The 20619-nt window shown below is 42.4% G+C and overlaps 1 protein-coding gene across 2 annotated transcripts in view; it reads left to right on the top strand.

Moving 5' to 3' along the window:
* The window catches only part of LSAMP (limbic system associated membrane protein), a 1003852-nt gene that overhangs the window by 222626 nt on the left and 760607 nt on the right, over positions 1 to 20619 (top strand). The window lies entirely within an intron of this gene.

Raw genomic sequence — 20619 nt, 5'->3', positions numbered from 1 at the left:
GTCTGCAACCAAATAAGAGACATATATGTGTAAAGATTTGAGCAATATACATTGGTAGCTACTTGACCATTGGCTCACAAAACTGCTAGGTCAGGTACACCTGCCCGAAATTTGGGATTCTCTCCACTGAAGGATTACTTGTGTTGTCTGCATTGCTGAGGAGAAGGCATTCATTTCTCTGTTCACTGAAAACTAGATGGAAATTTGTAGAAATGCCAAAAAATAATTCCTTGAGAAATTTCTAAGTGATTGAAAACCAGTTTTTCACCTTTGGAAAATCTAAGATTTCAAAATTTTTGTTACCTGACCCAAGAAAAGATCGTGGTGAAAGTTATAATGTTGGAAGCATCCATAAAGAGTCTAAAAATGTTTTGCCTCAAACCAACCAAAGTATTTAGCTTCCTATTTGTGTTATAATCATATAATTGAAAAACAACTTTTTTTCAGCCTTATCTCTATGAGGTGCTGTCATGAAACTTTTTCCTTGACGATTTCAACACAATTGATATTTTCCTGCAAAATATGCCATTTCTGTTCAACTTGAATTTTCTCCCAGAAAATGTTCCTTTCAAAAATCTTGGGCCAACACTAATTACCGTGATGCAGCTGCTGCCGCAGTAGATCCTGTCAAACATAGCCAGTGAGTATACTAGTTTGTAGCTTGTACTTTGTGACACCAAAGAACATAGCAAAAACACCCCTTAGCTGTGACTGAGATGGACTGGGAATGTTGCAGCTGTAACTTGTGTAGCCTTGTCTCTTACTCTCACAATGGGACCATCTATACCTGTATCTATAACTGGGATGTGAGGAGAGTGAGCACCACGATGCACAGGCACACTTACCAGCCTGTCTCTAGCACTATGTCAGAGAGGGGTGCTAAAGTTTCTTTTGAGGGCCCTGTGGGTACCTATTTCAGTGTTTCAAATGTCTTCTCAGAGCTAGCTTTATGACTGTTGAGGTTGGTTGTGGGTTCAGTCATACATACAAAGCATTGGAAGGGTAGGCCACTATGGAAAAAAATACCAGCTCTTACTCCAATCAAGAGCTCAGACCAGGGAGCCCAAGGGCTGATTTCAAGCCAGGCTGATGATACAGCTTAGACACACGAATGTGCACACTCCAAGATCTTCTTTTGTTGGGTGTGTGTGAAGATAAGTAAATAGTGTAAATGGTTTTTTTCCTTCATCTCAACCCTTAGATTGTTGTGTTCCTAAATTTTTTTTATCAGTGCACAAGCAGTGTTTCTTACTGCTTCATAAAACACATCACAACAAAATGAGCTTTCACCTTGTCTCCCCCTCCATCACACGTACAAGCACATACATGTCACACAGCTGCATTCCCTCTGTGCCAACATGGGTGTCATTTAATAGGTACACTTACATGGGGCCTGATTTTTCTGGAGAAATCGCAGTCACCAGGCTTTAAAATCAAAGGCTGGCCTTAATGCCAGCCATGCAACTGCAGGGCATATGGGTCACTGCCTGGGAGCCTGATGAAAAAGTTCAGAGAGGGATTTGTTTGGATGTAGTTAGGCAGGAAGACTACATCTTTTGAGGAGATTTGACTCTGGCATTAAGGTCGCTCACAAAGCCACTGACCAGGTGGCATCATGCCCTCACCAGTTAGTGCTGGGGCATGGTGGTGTGCTTTGTGTTGTCAGTATTGTGTCCCCAGAGCTGCCTGGGACACTCAATGAAGTGGAAAGTGGAAGGAAATGCAAGAGTAAGGGAGACTCAGCTACGTAACGAGGCAGTTCCCACTCCTGCGTGTTTCTGCTTTCCCTGGATGCATGGGCAGTGAAAGGAGGATCTAACAGGGATTGCAGATATGGAAAAGGCATAAGAGATCCATCCAGTCCCTCTCCAGGCAGGTAAAGTGCTTTTATTTGAGTATCACACTGTTAGGATTTCCTGAGGTGACATTAAGTGGATTCATGACCACAGCTAAACCTGACACCCCAGCAAGCCCCAGCATGTTGTGGTGCCATTATTTGGTCTAATGAGAGGAATAAATACACCTGGAAGCAGGGAATCCTCTCCCATCCTGGAGATTTGGCTGGATGGATGTGAAGCCTTATCAGCCCAGATCCATGCAGGAGATAGAGGGTGATTTTCAGTCCCTTCAGCGGATGGTAAGTGATACTTGAGCCCTGTCGCCTCCCAGTCGCCACCATCCTTCATTACCCTTCCATCTCCTCCCACTGCCCCCTCCTTCTATTGCCACCCACTCTCATAATAGCTCCTGCACCAGCACACCACTGCTGCAATAACAAATACCGCCTCGTTTCAGCATGATGAATGAAGAGTTTTAATGAAACTGGCCTAAGCAATTCCTGGCAAGCTGCCTGGTTTTTGTTTGTTTTAAGCAAGAGTGATCCATCACCCTTCCGACTTCTCTCCATCGCAGCATCCCCAATCAATGTGCTGCACCAGCCTCCCTCCTGTATCCCTCAGTATCCCACCCCTGGCTTCCTGCAGTTACCTCATCTCACGTGACCCCAGTCCCCTTCCAGGTTTGCTCTCTATGAGGGAAATTTCATTTGGGGTCTTGTTTTGTTGGGTGTCAGCAGCCATTGCTGTGGACTAACAGGGTGCTCAGGGCTATACCAAAGTGGATCTCACCTCTGCCTGTTCATCTCCAGCTGTCAGTGCTCACGCACACACACATGCACATATTGCTCGCTAGCAGTACAGTTGAATGCCTGGTAGGTATTAATTACCCTCGCAGCCTTCTCTTTCATTAGGGTCTCCTGTCTCTCCTGAGACAGACTGTAAATCAAAGTGTGACTCACAGCTTTCAGGATACAAAAATATAAACAAGCAAGCCCCGAAGAAGGGAAGAAATAAAACAGGGCTCCACCCAAACTCTTGGGGGAAAAATAAAAAAGGCAATCTCAAAAGCAAGAAGCACTTTAATCAAATGAGTGAGTGCCAGCCCCCAGCTCCATGCTCTGGAGCCATTTGGGAAGGGGGGTCAGAGAGTTCCCTGTATGCATTACTCTGTCTTCTCATGCAGTTTTTCATTATTACCAGGCAGGGAGAAGGAACAACATTGGTCTTTTTCATCTTTGAAGGAATTAAACTGGCAGGTGTACGTGCAAGTCGTGGAATGAGGCAGGACAGAGGAAGGGAGCAAGCCAGCTCAAATACAGAGCACAGTGTAACATCAGACATGGGACTCCTGGAAGAAAGAGCAAGAGAGCAATACTAATGTAGCTTGCTTTTCTAACCTTTCTCCAGCTGTCCTTAGTACTTATATTTTTCAGAGCATCCTTATGACCTGTGCTGAATAAATGCCATTTTCAAGCACTTCTCCGAATTTTTGACTAATTTTCCTGCTGAAGTTTATTTCTGTCTGAGAAGTACCTGGGGAATGGAATTTGGTTTCTTTAAGCAAAATATGGGGTGCATAAGAGGTAAACAGGAGAATCCATGAGAGTTAGAAGAATACCTTGGAAAAAAACTTTTTATTTTCAAAGGAAAAGCTTGTAAAACTTCTGCATAAAGCATGTGATGGCATTTTCATCTATAAAAGCCATTCGGCATGGCCAGAATCTTGTGGCTTTCATAAGCACAATGAACAAAAGAATTTGGAGCAAAATTCTTAGTGTTAAAACAGGTGTTTTGGGAATGGGGAGGTGATGTGCTGTCCTTGCCGTTTACTACTCCCGATTTTTTTGTTGAAAAAGTCTCAGAGCAGAATCAAGACCTTGCAAATGCCATGAAGGGATTTATATTTCTTCCCAGCCTTTGATGCTGAATTGCTTTACAACCTTTCCCAGTAGAGAGCTTTTAGAATGCAGGTTTCTCTGTGCAAGGTTATATCCATGTTTGCACTTTGATACAAAATGGAGTAGGAAAGGATACTGTTGGAAAGAAGCTCTGGAGGAGAAGGCCTCTCCTTTAAAATTGTCTTGAAGGCTCTAATGTTTTAGAACAGCAGATCAAACATTTATTTGTATAAAAAAAATTCCTAGACAGTCTGACTGCAAAGCAGATTGTTGCATAGGGCTATCCATTCCAAATCTGTGCAATTTTCCCCTTCTTGCTGCTTACACTTTCCCAAGCTTCAGCTTGTTACGAAGGAAGAAAACTTCTCTTCTTGCCTACCTGTTATCTTATTCCATGATGGTAGAGCCTGCTGAGGGGGTTGAGGTAACCTTGCAAGCCCAATAGGGACATAGAAATTTTCTTCTTTTTCCCTTTCAGTTAGGAAAATTTGGCTTCACCTTGTTAAACACATTCAAAATCCCACAAGGTTTATACAAGCTTGTTCTTTTAACCCCAGGGTTTTTGCATACAAAGAAATTGTATCCTATACAGCTTGCTAACTGAAGTGTCCCCATTTTCTTGAAGGAGCCTGACAGCAGATGTACCCTTTGTAGGGGACCTGCAAAGTCTCTTTGGTATTTGTGGGTATTTCTTTTCACCTCTGCTCACTTGCTGTGAAAATAACAGCTGACCCTTGAAGAACACTGTGTGGTCCTACATCCCACCACTGTTAGGCTTTTGAAATCAGGGTAACCCTCAAGTCTATGCACCTTTTTTACTACCTCTTCTTCCTGAAACTTGGTCAATTTTTATTGAAAACAGAGTTTAAAGTAAATGTACTAAGATACCTCATTACCAGGAGTACAAGCAGGGATTCAGTTAGTTGACTGCTGTATTGCACAGGGAGATAGAAAAAGCATATGGAGCCTGGGCTATCTAATCTAATCTCACTATGTCTATATAATCTGGGTAAATCGCTAATCTGTCACAAAGAGATAATAATAATTAAGGCTGCAACCAGGTTCCATTAGCAAAATTGATGTGCCTTGATCCCTATTGGGTTTACTTTGAAAGCAAGAGGGAATTTTTTTCCACATAGCTCGAAGAAAATTAGTCAAAATGGCTTTTTTTTTTTTTTTTGAGTTACAAGACATTAACAAATTAACCCAGATTTGTAATTTTGGCTCCTATCTATCATTTGTTTTCTCATCTTCTAGCTAAACATAGTTTTATCAATGTCCTGTATTCCAGATTCACGTACGGTGAAAGGCTCTTGAGAATTCACTTCTGGATGTATTAGTGGAAAATAGGTTGTAAATCAGCAGAGTCATTAACTCTTGCTTTATGTAAGAGCAGAGATTGCTCTGTACTCTGGAAAGAGGTTTCTGCCACCTATTAGCCCCTCCTAATCCAAGGAGAATATAAACAATTGTTTTTCAGGATGCCTAGGAAGGAGGTTTTCTTTTACAAAGATTCCTCTGAATAGTTGCTGTACCAGTAATGATGGCAGCAGAATAGCCCAGATTTTTTTTATCTATTTTGAGAAACTCTAAGGTCCACTTTTAATACTGAAGACTGAGTGTGAGGAGGTACATGAGTGTGGGAAGGTAGAGGTATACTTGCAACTGACACTTGGAGTGTGGTGGTTTTATTTTTTTTGCTTGCACAGCTTGCTACAAAAGAAAAATCTTCAGGACTTGTTGATTCCCTCCTGTCAACCTCCTGTTGGTTTTGGGACATTAACTACGAACTGATCTAGTTGGAGGACGAAGGTGCTTTAAACCAACTGAGGTTTTTGGTGTAGTGCTTCTAAGGAGTCCTCTGAGCATCCTCTATCAGGAGAACCAGGGATGTTTAAATTATGGCAGCCTGATGACTGCCTTGTTATGAACTATCCTGCAGCACAACATTGGCATGGCATTGAAATATTCTGGCAACTCTCTGTTTTGCACTTACCAGCCCTTTTCCCTATCCAGACAACATCCTTCTGGCAGGACAAGGAAGAGAGAACGTATAGAGCCAGAGTGAGCATCTCTGCCTGTGATCTGCCCTGGGACAAGTTCTCTTTGTGGCTCTCCTGCAGCTAGAGAGCAGATTGCCAGGTCAGAGGTGAATCTCACTGATTGCAATAGATTTGATGGGACCAGCTGCATCATCAAGGCTGGTCTCTTTAAATCATGTAGTATATTTAATTCAGTAAGATCTACAGAAAAAAAAATTAAGCAACTAACCCAAAGATCCTTATGCACATGCAAAAGATGTCTTAAAAGCCCACAGTGCCCCATAGGAGGGGCAGATTTTGTTTAGGTGTGGGAGTTTTTTCGTTCTCTGCAAAACAGTGGTTAGTAAGCTCTGGTGTATAATGAAGGATTACTTGAAAGATGTTGTACTACCCGCCAGGTTAAATGGCAAAGCACTACCCACTGTTGGCTCTGGGTGAGTGTAATGGTAAAACCTCAGCAGATGAGGGTTTGGCTTGAACAAGCACACGCTTTTAGGTACAGAGCTCTGGTCTGCTGAGTAGGACATGCAGAAATTCCCTGTTGTCTGGAGGAATAGATGATACAGTATTTTGTGGATGTCCATTTACTCAAGAGGGTTTATAACCTGGAGGGAGTTTGAATATTTGCATTGGGACCACAGGTAGAAATGCTTGGCAGACTGAATCTCTCCCCACCACAGTATTTGGCCAGTGTTTCAGGGATGTTAAGAAAAAGGTTTTGTTTTGCTGTGAGCAATCAGCTGTCAGCTAGGTTCAGGGGTCTGCACCCAAGGGTCTGGTGTCTCCTGCTTGGTCTAGTCTGCAGTGTTGGTAAGACAGGATGCAAAGGCTGTATGCAAGACAGACAATGGTTTGTGAAGAGAGAGATGGTGAATTCATGTTTGTGAAGCATTAGGCAGGTGCTTAAGCTGGTGATGTGCAGTACAGGCAAAATTCAGGCAGTGAGCTGGTGCTCTTCTGTGCCTCTTGGCTCCTGCCATCTTCATTGACTTATTCAAATAAGCAGCTCGCCTAAGCTGCTCTTCTGAACTCAGAAAATATTCAGTACCCAAAGGGGATGGAGGCTGCACTGTAAGAATTTCTCTTGTTTTTCTAACTCGAGTGTCATGATGTTTATGGAAGCAAGAAGTTGGATGATGTGTGGTTAGGAGCCATATGAATCCCCTTCAAACCAGTGGATCTCTGTTTTGATTGGTATATGGACCAGGTCTCCCCACACCAGGTCTGCCAATATCCCCTCCTGCTCCCCAGCTCAGGCTCCCTTCACCATCTCTTCCCAGCGTTGTTGGATCCCAAAATATAATATCTGCAGAGAGGGATTTGAGTGGTCTTTGCAAAAAGCCATGGGCTATGAAAGTTGGGGAAAAAACCTCAGTTTAAGAAGTAAACGAGATATCATTGGTGTGGAGTGCCCTGCCCAAGCCAGAGAGTCCACACCCTAATTTCATCAAACCTGTACAGAAGACCTATTGTGCTTTATCTCTCCCTTTGTGTTCCCCGGATCCTGTGCATTCTGTAAACCTAAATACCTTCCCCCACCCAGTAATTTCCCCAAGATAAAATGGGTTTTCCCCTGTGAAGTATGTGTTAAGACCTCAAATTTGTTAACCTGAGTTTTGCCCTTTTACCTCATCTCTGTGAAGCCTCCAGTTGTAATAGAATGAATATGCGGACCCCCTCCATGAATATGTCGTAACCCAGACCTATAAAATACCAGTTTTTGTATGAATAAAGGATTCCAGTTTCTTGCCCCCAAGCTGAGATTGTCTTAGCCTTATTGACCTCTGCAAATGATGCCAAAACATGTGGCACGAACCCTCGCTTCTAATGTTTAGAAGCAGCCAGCTAACTCCTTTGGCAAACACCACTCAAATCCCTCTCTACAGATATTATATTTTGGGATCCAACAAGTGTGATACCTTTGAATGCATTCCTGGACTCAACTCAGAGTTCTGCCCATGACTTTCATGTCTGTCCCACAGCTTCCCTAACTTCTCAAGGGCCGGGGTTTCCTTTTTGTGGACACCTGGACCCTTTACCATGGAGGGTAAAGGGACATGTCATGTTCCCTGCTGCTCTAAGCTTCAGGGCCTTGGAAATAAATATTGAAGAGTATAGCAGAGCAGAAATTGCTCCAATTACGTAGAAAGCTTCAGTAGTTTGGACATGCATCCTAGGAACTATGGAGGGATTTCTAAGTCACCTCCTTGCTTCTATTCTCCTTTCCTTCCTTCCCTCCTGTTTCCACCCTATCCCATATGGTATCTGACAGATACTGTATTCCTTCCCCCAGAACTCTTAATAAGACAGAGATGAAAGTGTTCCTTTATTAATAATCACAAAAAATGTTGTGTGTGGAGTTCAGAACGGAGAGAGTAAAAGAAAGACAGTAATTAGCTTGTTTCTGTATCTCTGCTCACTGAGGCATTTTGGATGCAGTGAGAAAATTCTTGACAGATTTTCTTTTCTTTTTGTTCTCCCCTTCCACCTCCCCTTTCCTTCTTTTCTTTTGAAGTATCATGCAAAGTTCTTGGGTTTGGTTTTTCTATTTTTTAATGATAAATTTTATAATCTGTGTACAATTTTTTTTCCCTATGACTTGTCAGAGATATCAGCTTGCAACATATCCCTTTATTTGCCTGTTTTTCTAGGCAGTTCTGCATTTGGTCTCCTAGAAGGAAGTAAACATGCCAATTTTCCATTGACTAGCAATGTTTAAGATGAAGGCGTGATTTCATTAGAGGGGTCCACAAAACCATTGTTCACCAACTTTGTTTCTCCCTTTGTGAGGAACAAAGGAAGGGAATTTAATATTCCTCATTTGTTGTTTGTTGTGTCTTATACTAACACATGCTGGAAGGACAAGGCAAATAGTTTTCCTTGGGTTTTAATCCCTCACCCAAATGCATGCCATCCTCCTTCACAGAAAGGAATTCTCAATTAGGATATACACAGCCAGATTGCCAGCAACCATCTCCAACCCCTCACTTCCCAGCAACGACTTTTTGCCTCTTCAAAACTGTGTGCTGAGATTCCTTCCCAGTTGCTTGAGCTGCATGTGAGATCTTAACACCTTTGGATGAGGGTTGCTGAGCTGAGCCCTGGGAGGACTGAGGCAAATGGTGTTTGTTCCCAAACAAGTGGTGCATTGAGGAGACCACACATGGAGCAGCAAAGCCTCCTCTGCCAATCTTTAGTACAGGAGCAGCCCTCCGCTTCAAGAGCCCTTAAGCTCAGCTGAGCTGCTGTAGCACCCAGAGACCCTGGTGGTGACCAGGGACCCATCCCACTTGGCACTGCAGAGGACAGGAGTGTGGTACAGGTGGCACTAGTGATACAAAACAAAGACAGAATGGGGCCAGTGAAAGGACTTCCCCAGAAGCATCTGTTGGATGCAGGACTAAAAAATGCATCTTTTGATTCAAAGCCCAGGGGCCTTACAACTACCGTAGCCTGCCTCTGAGTCACTGTACGTGTCTGCCACGGAAAGAGCAACTGTTTATTTCCTTTTCTTAAGTCTTACGGGCGGGAAGAAACTAAGACGGTGGGAAATAGAAAAAGGGCACTAAATCTGTGTGACTTGGCACTGCATTTTCCTTTTTCTCATTGAATGGATCTAAGTGACAAGGCAGGGTTCAACTTTGTGGGCAAAGGAGGGGGGAATAGGACATCCCTTTTGTTGCCTTCGGTAACTAAGAAATCATTTTCGCCTTAGTTTGGAGCCTTTCAGCAGTTTCTTTTGCTGCAGGGTACATTTGTTGATTTTCATTATGAAGCAAATCAAAGTCCAAAAACAGCATTGGATAAGTGTGATAGATCCTTTCCATTTTGAAAAACCTTTTTGGTAGACAGTAGTAGAATAAAACCAAATGAGTACTTGGAGCCAGTAAAAAGTTATTTTGACTGTACTTTCACCTGCAAAAAACAGACAGCTCTAAAGCACCCAGCCTACATCATGTGCCAAATCTCTCCATTCTAGAATAGGGTCACCTGAGTAAATTTGGGTTGTTTCTGTCCAGTAACCAAAAGTGCTAGACCTGAAAAAAATGCTTGCTCTTTATATCAGTTCTTAGTGCATTAATTAAAAGCTCCTATGAGACAACAAGGATGAGTGGGATGCAATAAAGATGCTAAGAAAGAATAAGAACATTATTATAATGAAAGCAGATTAATGGGGCTTCACATAGTGGTGCTAATGGATGTTTTTGAACTTAGAAAGGAAGTGATGAGACAATTGAGTAATGAATTTTGTCATCAGAAAATCACAGCTGAGCCAACATCACCATATAAAAAGGGAACTGATTTATTGATTATAATGGAAAAGACTAATAGATGGATTTAGTGAAGACACAACACTATTTTTTTTCTACAGGAATGCCCTGAAAAGGCCATTCATTTATATATCACTCTTCAAACTGGAGGAGTAGTAATTACATCCTTTGTTTATACAGTTCCTGAATGCGCACCACATCAGCACCAAGCATGGGGCATATGAAAGGAAGGCTTAAATAAAAACTGCAAAGTTTGAGGAGGCAACAGGAAAGACATAGACTGCCAGAGCACTGCTGAATTACTGGAAGATCCTACCTGCAAAGCAGAGAAGACCAGGGACTGTGGGGGCAGTTTTGCAGCCTATTAATATGATGGTGTATGGAGCAATCCCAAACTCTCTTCTTGCACCTCAGTTGCAAAAAATGTATGCAGGACTAGCCATGCTGTCTCAGAAGAGAGATGACTGAGAGCTGGATGATGGGAATAATGATGTGCCTGGGAGGGTTTTCATGCAAGGAAAAAGTTCTTTGGAAGTTCAGGACCCACAGAGCTTGTATGTTCCTTAGAAGAAGGGATATGTAAAAGTATATGTTCATAAGAGAGAGCCTCAGTTTTCAGAGGAAAGAACAAGGAGATGTTTGATGACACTATAGGATGAAAAAAGAGGAGTATTTTTTTCCTTGTAACAGACAGGTTGGCTGGAGAAATCATTGTCATGTAACATCATCAATAGCCAGCTTTCAGCAGGACTCAAAAATAAAAAAGATCCAGTATCCATTGAGGGTATTCAGAGTTGTCCTAATCAAAGAGAATACATTCTGGGAAGGAGAGCCTGCCACACGCAGTCAGTAAGGTTTAAGGTTTCTCTAAGTCTCAAAACCCAGGACAAGGCCTAATATAGGGGGACAAGCTGTTCCACATCTGTCTGTGTGGTGTACTTGTACTTTCCCTGAAGCATCTGGTACTGACTGCTGTCCAGATTAAGGGACTGGATGAACGCCATGACCAATACAGTCAGGCACTTAGCGTGCTGCTCAGTGGAGCTTCTTCTTGAGCTTCCTCAGCAGCAAGTCAAGGAGTCACTGTGCACAAATGCATTGAGAAATCAGCCTGCATTAGGACCATGGCTTAACATCTTACTTGCAATGAGCCCCAGCTCTCAGTTGCACCAGAGTGCAATGTACTGCACCCTCCTGCATTCTGCACACAGCCTTTCAGGGACTAATTATCATCTCATCCTGAAATCACTTTAACCACCGGAGGGAGGGAGATGACATCTGCTTAACATCTGCACAGCGGCAGGCTGCCTGTGAGCTCGAGACATGCAACACGAATGAAAACGTCCATTTGAAAGTGCAAAGAGTGATAATTGTAGCTGGCCACTACTGCAGAACGGGCGTGCCTCTTGGGCACTGAGTTGTGTACCAGCATGGTTTCCTCTGATATATTTTCTAGCAGCAAGGACTCAGTTACATGCTTTAGGAGGCACTCCACAACCTGCTGCCATGCCTTGCTGTCAGGAAGTTTTTCTCAGATTTGGTCCGCATTTGCTTTTTTCCCTTTGTCGTATTCATATTGATATCCTGTCTCCTATTCACAGCCACAACAGGCATATTTGACCCTTTCATTCTTTGACTGCTCTAATTATCTGACTGTTTTGTTCCTCTGCTCTGCTCTTGTTCATTTTTGTCAATATATTTTGCATAATAAGGTGCTCAAGAGTGAAGATAGCATCCTGCATGTGCTCACATGAGAGCTCCATACAGAGAAAACCGATTCCCTCCCTACTCCAGGCAGCTCTATGCCCACCAAAAAGGGGCTGAGGGAAGGTTACAGGGTGATTAGTCTCTCTCTTTGGACACTTAAAGGCACAAGATGGGAGAGCAAAGAGTTGTGATGGTCATCTGCTCTTGGTAGAAATTTCCAAGTCCTGCTCTTGACTGTGGTGAGCTTTTAGGCCACCAGGGCCAACAGACATCTGCTCTCCACACCACAGGTGGCTAAACACACCAGTCTTCTATCCTAAATGATCACAGAATCATGGAACATACCGAGTTGAAAGGGATCCACAAGGATTACAAAGTCCAGCTCCTGTCCCTGCGCAGGACCATCCCTGAGAGTCACACCATGTGCCCCAGCGTATCATCCAAACTCTTCTTGAACTTCTTCAGGCTTTGTTGTGTGACCACTTCCCTGGGGAACCTCTTCCAGTGCCCAATCACCCTCTGGGTGAAGAACCTTTTTTGAATATTCAACCTAAACCTCTCCTGACTTCAGGCCATCCCCTCAGGTCTTGTCACTGGTCACCACAGAAAAGAGATCAGAGCCTGCCCCTCCTCTTCCCCTCACAAGGAAGTTGTAACTGCAATGAGGTCTCCCCTCAGTCTCCTTCAGGCTGAACAGATCAAGTGACCTCAGCCGTTCCTCATACGGCTTCCCCTCAAGGACCTTCACCATCCTCTTGTCTCTCCTTTGGACGCTCTCTAAGAGCTTAATATATTTCTTATATTGCGGTGACCAAAACTGCTCACAATATTCAAGGTGAGGCTGATAATGGTGCATCTCTAAAGATCTGGAGGTTTTTATGGACTGCAACCCCTCCAAACACATGCTGCTTTAACACTGAGTCTTATCCAACACTTATCAACACTACTGAACCCAAACACTCTCTTTTTAAGGCTTTTTATGAAATAATGAGAGAGCTTCATGATGATGTCTACATCATAAGTCATCACATGTACAGTGTAGAAAGTCCACAGTAATGGAAGCATGGAGAAACAGAGAGAATTTTTCAGTGAACTAGTTCCCTCCTTCATTTCAAACCAGATTCCCAATGTCAGATATGCTCTCTGTAGAGGAATCTGATCTGGTCAAATATCAGCATTTCCAATGAAAAGGAAAATTGGGAAATGAGGGCAATATGCTACCTTGGGCTTCTGGACTCTTGGCTGTGACACAGAGAAGTCTGGGGAAAACTTGGTCTATCTTGGAGCTCTTCAGGTATCCCAATGCCTTAAGCAGAGACAAGTCAAAACCTAACAACAACTGCAGTTTAGAAACTTCACAGCATAGGTTCAGGCAGCCTTGGAGTGGGATGGGAGAGGCAGGAAATGCCATTGTCCTTTCTGGTGTAGCACATAGCAGGCTCATATTGTTGACAACTACATAGGGCCACTCATGGGCACATCCAGGTACTACAGTTCTTTCTGCTGTTCTTAGTGTTTTCATTCAGTTTTTTGTTTTTGCTGCAATTATCCTTCCATTGAAATCTATTGGTTTGAATGGATGTGATCAGGCATAAATCATCTCACTCTAAAAAATCTCATCCTTGGTGCTAATTGTGACTTTTTTTTATGCAAGCTATGAAGCAGGGCTGGTCTTTCCAGCAGGGATTGAGGTAAAATGTGAGACATGTTGGTGGAGTGGGGGGCATATTATGGCCTCCACTTTCATAAACCAAATATTGTTGCTGCCAGTGCTGTAAATGTTATGTGATCAAAACTGAGTCTTGCTGAACTTGTTGGGAGCGCTGCTGTGGGGTTAAACTAGGTCCTCTTCTTGCTGTGGATGAGAACTGAGTTGCAGTGCCAAAATCCACCCTGACTGCAATTCTGGAGTAGCTCTACTGGTGGTAGTTGGAATTACTCTGGGTTTACGTGCTGAGACCAAGAAAAGAATTTGGCAGAGTAATCTCCAGAGCTATTGAACTGGCACCTCTCACCAGAGCTATGTTTAGTTAACATTTACAATAGGAAAGCAAACGAGGCATGATTCTCCAAACCTTGAACCCTGTTGAAGGCCAATGGATCTTGAATGCCAACAATCCTGTTTCCCCCAAACACAAATATGGATGTGAGCAGAATTTTTCTTCATCTTCTTAAAGAACGCAACACAAGTTTAATAACAGAGGAATGATGTAAGGTCTCCCTCCAGCTGTTTCTATATAGACTCTCTGCCTTTCTTTTGGGAGGGGATTTGACTATGTAGTGAAATATCTATTTAATGTGTCTTACATCTGGACTGAATGGTGTTAAGCGCTGAGACTTTCACTGGTGTTTGTCACAAGCTGGTGGCTGACTGGGATGAGAGTCAGGCCCTGCAGCCCTGGGCTGTAGAGCGAATGGTTATTCCTCAAGGAAGCAGAAGGTGCAAAGCCATGATAAGGGAGGCAAGAGAGAGCCTCTCTGTGCTTGGAGAGACCTTCCTGGTGGGTGGGAATGGGCTGATGTGCCAGCCAGGGCTGAGACCAATTGGCACTATTAATCCAGGACTCAAATGACAAGGAGTTAATGCTCTGGAGGGTGATTATTGCAAACATTGTGCCTTAATTGTTTACCTCTCTTTCATGGAGCCAGCTGACAGTCAGCTCAACACATTTCAGATAGGTTTACTGGTGGGTTAATACTTGTTTTTCAGATCAGCTTTAGGAAGCAGAGTGCAAGTGAAATTAGTTGTGGCATCCTGTCTGTTGTTGCAGGGAATAATAGAAAAAAGGCTGGGAATCAAGAAAAGATGACAAATGAAAATGTAGATGTCAATAGAACTGCAAGATGGGAGAGAGAGCAATTTAACAGGAATGGATTTACGCAGGAATGAAAATAGCAGGAGGGGCTTTTGCTCAGGATCAGAGTGTGTTAGTGGGACTGTGCAGGGGCCAGGCTTTGGATGGAGTGCGGTTGTAGTGTGTAGCTGAGGTCCCCAAGCAGAGCTCATTTATGCAAATGAGTCTGTGACAGGGTAGGAATAACAGGGAATGATGCAGAGAGGTTGCTAGATCTGCACGTGAAGAGTCCCGGACTGGTACAATGTGGAGGCCAACTGGTCAGGAACAGAATGTAGATGGGTGTGGGAGCTCTTTTTGTTGTGTTTCAGCAATTCTCTGGTCTTAAGAATGAAATATCAGTTGTAAAAAGAATAGGAAAGCAATTATCTGGATTGTGAGAGTTCCAAGGGCAGCAGTCTCGAGCCTCACCCTGCAATAAAACCTGCCAGGAGCAACTGGAACAAGCTGCAGTCATCCCCAGCTCTTCCTCCAGCACAGCCCTGGCTATATCATCTGAGAGACTCCATGAATTCTCCAAGGGATTTTATTATTGCTATTGATTTTACATGGGAGATTCTTAGATACTGGGGTTTTGGGTCGGTAGCACAAAGCCTCAAGATAGAGGGATCTTCAGAGTGCTGCTCACCTCTGCTGCCATAGCTGCAGGCAACTCCAGTGCTGTTCCACCAGCCTCTCAGCACCTCTTGCTGGGAGAAGTTGAGAAGAGAATAGCCACATTGCACTGATAAAGGGATAGGAAGAAAGTAGAATTCAGTTTCTTACTTATTAAAACATGCTATGCACAGCACAAAACACTCTAATGTATGTATTTAGAATATACCGCAGAGCTGTTTTTCCCTTTTTTTTTTTAAACCCACACTTTTATAATAATAATAAAAATGCAATTTATATACAGTATCTTCATATCCCAAATATTTATAAACATAGTTATCTTTGGTCGAATGATTCCAGGAAGTTTGCCAGCACATCAAAGCAGTGACATTTTACAACTCATATTCTTTTCACTGTAAGGAATGAAATGCTTCTCCATTTCTTAACTGATTTTTCAGATTTTCTTTTCATACTGGTGCAATTTGGTAAAAACCTACAGTTTCCAGAACAGACAGGGAAATTCCATGAAACTTAATAAACACCATGCCTGGCTTGATGTTGTAGTAGGGTATTGAAAAGAAATATTATTGACCATTAGTCTGCCACACAGACACATCTATAAATTGCTGTCATTGGCAATAAAGCTGGTTACAGATTACTTTCTCGGAGCCTGGCCCGAGAGCAGAAACAGCCTCTAGAGCTTAAATCCCATCTGTTCATCCCACCCTCTACTTCTAAGTAAGATGGGGCAAACAAGTGGCCAGTGGTGCATTGGTATTGTATGTCACAGTGTCAGCCTTCAGATCAGACTGTTAAGTAGAGAAATGGCATGCTTCTGTGCAGTAGCTGATTGTAGATGTAAATCAGTGACCCTTTGAAATGATTGTCCCTTTATTTTCTTAATATCTTTTCACCAAGACCTGGTATGTTGTGTTTGTTATGCATTTTACTTGGGACTTGCTCGCTCTGTGAAATCCATAAAGGAAATGCTATGGCATTCTTGGGTGCTCTAGTGGATATTCTCTCCAGATGTTTTTAAAGGCCCATCTTCTAATTCAATCCCCAAGAGGCTTTTCAGAAACTGAAGTGAGCAATTGGAGGCAGCTGCATAATATCTCAAATGACCTACTCTGTCCTTCCTTTCTTGATTTTTTCCTCATGTAGGTTATCCATTTGCAACTAAAATCATAGTGCCAGAGGCATTTCAGCATTGTGTAGAAGCCATTTGTGCACATCACTTTAACAATAGGGGGCAGACCTGTTGAGTACTGGGATAACCAGTCATGTAAGTGGAAGCTTTAAAGGAGGAGGAAAGAATGAAGAATGCAGTGTACAGGGGTCTGGAAGACAAATGAGCACTCTGAAATAGATATGGTCTACACAGATTTGAATAATATTCAGTGTTCAGTCAACCATCAGGGTACCATCAAATGGGGCTTCTTCCAGTGTCTAATGTGACATCATCATCTTCCTCAATCTCCACTCCTTCAGGTACTCTTCATCACAGCAGGCCCAGCTGATCTTCTAAGGCAGCTTTTAATGTTGAAACCTCTATTAGGCAAGGAACTTGTATCAATCTATATTTTATATAAAATAAAAAAAATATTAAAAATATATAAAATAGGTGGGCAGGTATGTGCTCACATGCATGTGTGTGTTTGTCTGTCTCTGCACATAATATCCCTTCAGGAGGATAAAGTATGAGGTATTCAGGCAGCAATTGGTATCAGGAAAGAAAATAAAGCCAGTCTTCAACCTTTCATGACTGGACATGGCACAGGTAAGGGGCAGGAAGCTGAATTAATGCTGTCTCCACTCAATCCCAAAACCACAGTGTGTTGGAGGAAGCTCCAGGAAGAGTGACAAAAATGCTGATAGGTTTAAAAAGTGTAGAGTAAATGAGAAGATTAAGGAGACTGGTATATATTCATTGAGGAGGAAAGATGTGTGAAGGGATATGTAATCACTGTCTGCAAATCCATAAAGAGACGCTACTGAGAGGATGGGGATCCATTTTTCTCAGTGGTTGGTACAAACAGGCCTAAGACATAATGGTCCTCAGGTGCAGCAGGGAACAGTTAGTAAAAAAATGAGGAAAAACTTTATAACTCTAGGAACAGTTTGGTGACAGAGCAGGCTGCCAAGGCAGGCTATAGAGCCACCAGCACTAGAGATATTCAAGGCAGAGATGAGTCACCCATCTGTCAGGGATGGTTTAGGTGTAATCAGATCTGCCACAATGTGCAGCAATGGCCTGGATGATGCACCAGAGGTCTTTTCTCACCCAAATGAGTCTGTGATTTGTCATTTGTGCCTATTTCAGTGTGTGGTACTTCGTGCGTGAGTGTTTGTGCTCCATTCCTGATGTTCCCATGCATACCTGGAGCCTGGATGTCTCCTGGCCTGTACTGCCAGTTAGTCCAAATGCTTTCTCTCTCTCTTTCTTATCCATTTTCTCCCTCTTGATCCATTTCTCTTACATTTCCACATTTACCTGTTGATTGCTGATCCTTTATTTCTGTGTGACCTCTTGTCTCTTTTTGTCTTCGTTTCAGGTACACTTGTATGTGCTTTCATGCTAATGCACTTGTGCCTGAGCCTGTGCACACACACACATCTCTCCATGCTTTCTGCACTTTCCTCCTCCTGTCTGTCCTCCAGTGAGAGCCATGAGCAGAGAAGGTCAGGCAGGAGGAGGATTTTTCTTTCTGTAACCAGAACTGCTGAGAATCACCCAGTTTGGGTTTGAAAGCCTTAGAGGTGTACTCACTTTAGTCCATGTTTTTGATAATACACTGGTCCGATGCCCAACAAGAGGTGGAGCATTAACTCTGCTATATGGTTGCCAGATCTGCTTCACATCTGATAGTCTAGGGCTGTGCACAGGACAAGCTTGAGTTTGCCTGCACCCCTCCTTGTGACTTACCTTGCACCCCACTTCTTTGCAAGCCCCACATAAAAGCTGAACAAGCCATCATGGCCATCTGACAGTGACAACAGAAATAACTCACTGACAGTGACAGAAACCTTGCTCATGGTGATGTGCTGCATCTCCCTAAACTTGCAGCAGTATTAGGAGTGCTTTATGAAACTAATATGGGCTAAGTACTTGTGCTGAGTGCCAGGTGGATTTCAGAAAGCAAAACCAGGAAAAGTTTCCGCCATCAGCAGTGAGTATACTTGGACAGCCACCAAAGCCCAGTGACTTGTACTAGCTGTTATTGTGACAGAGAGGATCATTAAGGTGCTTTTATTTTGAGTGTATGAATGTGTGCATATGTGTGTACAGGAATCTGTGTATTGCCTGAATTCATCCATCGGGGAGAAGTCCTAGGTGATCTAAGCTCTTCTTTTCTAACCTTTAGTATCAGTGAAGCTATCTGTTGTATCAAGAAACTGTTAAACTTCAGTGTGCTTAAGCCAGGAAATAGCCAAGCTAGGTTATATGTGAAACCTTTCATGGAAACAAGAGAGTCTGTGGTAAATACATTAAATGATAATGAATATGCATGTTTACTCAGAAATCATTTGGAGCTACTTTATAATGGCTACACTAAAATGACTTTCCAAAATTACAACTGAACTGTCGGTCTTACCACTAGGCTCCTGCAGGTAAGTGTTACCCCCTTTCAGTATGTGGCTACATAGAAGTTTTCACACAGCATGATGTTGCTCTCATCTTTTTTTCTTCGACCTTAATCACTGTTGTGTATCATCTTTTGTGTGTCTGTGCTTTTCCATATATGGCAGATAAGCAGAAGCTATGAAAGTAATTTGTAACAAAAAAAAAAGGGCAAAGTAAATTGCGTTAGACAGCATGCTACAGATCAAGACTGGCGACAAAAGTAATAGTGAAGATGTGCTGGCATATAGAAGGGTTTATAATTAAATTGCAACATTAGCAATTTCATTGTTGGTGTTTCTTTAATATATCTTATGAGAAATGCTCTATTACTGCTTAAAGTAATTACTTTGTACTTGAAAACATGCATATATTTTAATGTCAACTGGTGGTAAAAATCTCACTTTTCAATTTACTTGTACTTGGCCATTTAGAAATATATTGATAACTTTCAGATCAGTAGTTTTGTAGGATAAATTCTTTACTCAAACTCTCACTCATTAAAAAAAGAATTTAACAGTAGTTTATAGAAAACAGATTGATTACTGAAAGTAATATTTGAACTTTATTAAGACAGTCAAAAATAAATCACAGGCAAACTACAAAATAGTTAGATTGATACATAAGAGACCTAGTCAAACAAATCATCAGTTATCGTCACAAAAACTCTACACTGTTAATACGAGTCTCTATACATATTTCTCAAAGAAACAGCTTTGGAGATAGTAGCATAATGAATTACTGTGAAGAGGTGTATCTGTCTGCAGCAGAGAAAATCTATCTTATTTTAAATGTGCATGGGTGCGGAGAAAATTATTAACATACAAACCTGGCACCAAGGAGAATATGGCATAAAAAGAAGCTTAGAGGTCGTTTGCTGTGATGAAACAAGTCCTAGTGATACCTAGTAAAACAGAATTAAAACAGGGTAAAGGAATAAGGTGTGCTTAGTAGAAATTCAGAAGCTTTAAGACTTTTGCCCTCAATTGCTAAAATTGTATGGGTCAATTAGGACAATTATATCTTTCTCATGGGTGGTGTCTTTTGATAAAGGAGAAGCAGTGGCAAAGAAGAACGGCAAGAGATGACAAGAAGTTTGGGTGCCACTTCTGTGTTATCCCAGGCATGGACTAACTATGTGCCAAGCTGATTCCTGGCACAAAGGAGAGAGAGGCAGAGCTCCTTCCCATCTTCTAGCGCTCCATTACATGTCCTTGTCTGACTACACTCATCAGAGCATCATTTGTTAGGACTGCTAGCCCATTATTCACTGAGTGACTCAGGGGCATATCGTGGGTTGTGATCAAATGTACATGCTGCTGGACTCTGGCAGTAACCTTTCCAGGCAGGATCTGGGCAAAAGTAACTCATGAAGCATTCTGGAGAGATCAGAGTGTTCTCAACTGCAGGCTGAAGGGAGATAACATCCTAATTAAAGTAATGAGAAAGTGAATAAGATGGCCTCAGAATGTGAGTTTGGAAGCCCCTAAGTTCAAAGATACCACCCTGTTCATTTATATGAGTTTATTTTCATTCTGCTTCTGTTATTCTCTTTGAGTGTGACTCTTATATGAGGGAAGATATCTTCATGTGTATTACTGATCATGCTTAAAGACTCGAGTCCAGTCCAGGACCTTCCAAGATTTTGGGTAGGACATAACAGGAAAAAGGCCTCAGTTTGAGTGTATAGCAAAGCAACAACAACTCACAACCCATTATGTAGGTAAAGAATCAAGGTAAAGAAAGAAGAGCCATACTCAAGACCATGCAGGAGATATGTCATAGCTGATAC

Source organism: Pseudopipra pipra, chromosome 2 (genome assembly GCF_036250125.1).
Source record: "Pseudopipra pipra isolate bDixPip1 chromosome 2, bDixPip1.hap1, whole genome shotgun sequence".
Classification (NCBI taxonomy): domain Eukaryota; kingdom Metazoa; phylum Chordata; class Aves; order Passeriformes; family Pipridae; genus Pseudopipra; species Pseudopipra pipra.
Note: the sequence above shows the minus strand (reverse complement) of the source record. Positions and strands in the feature narration are given on the sequence as shown.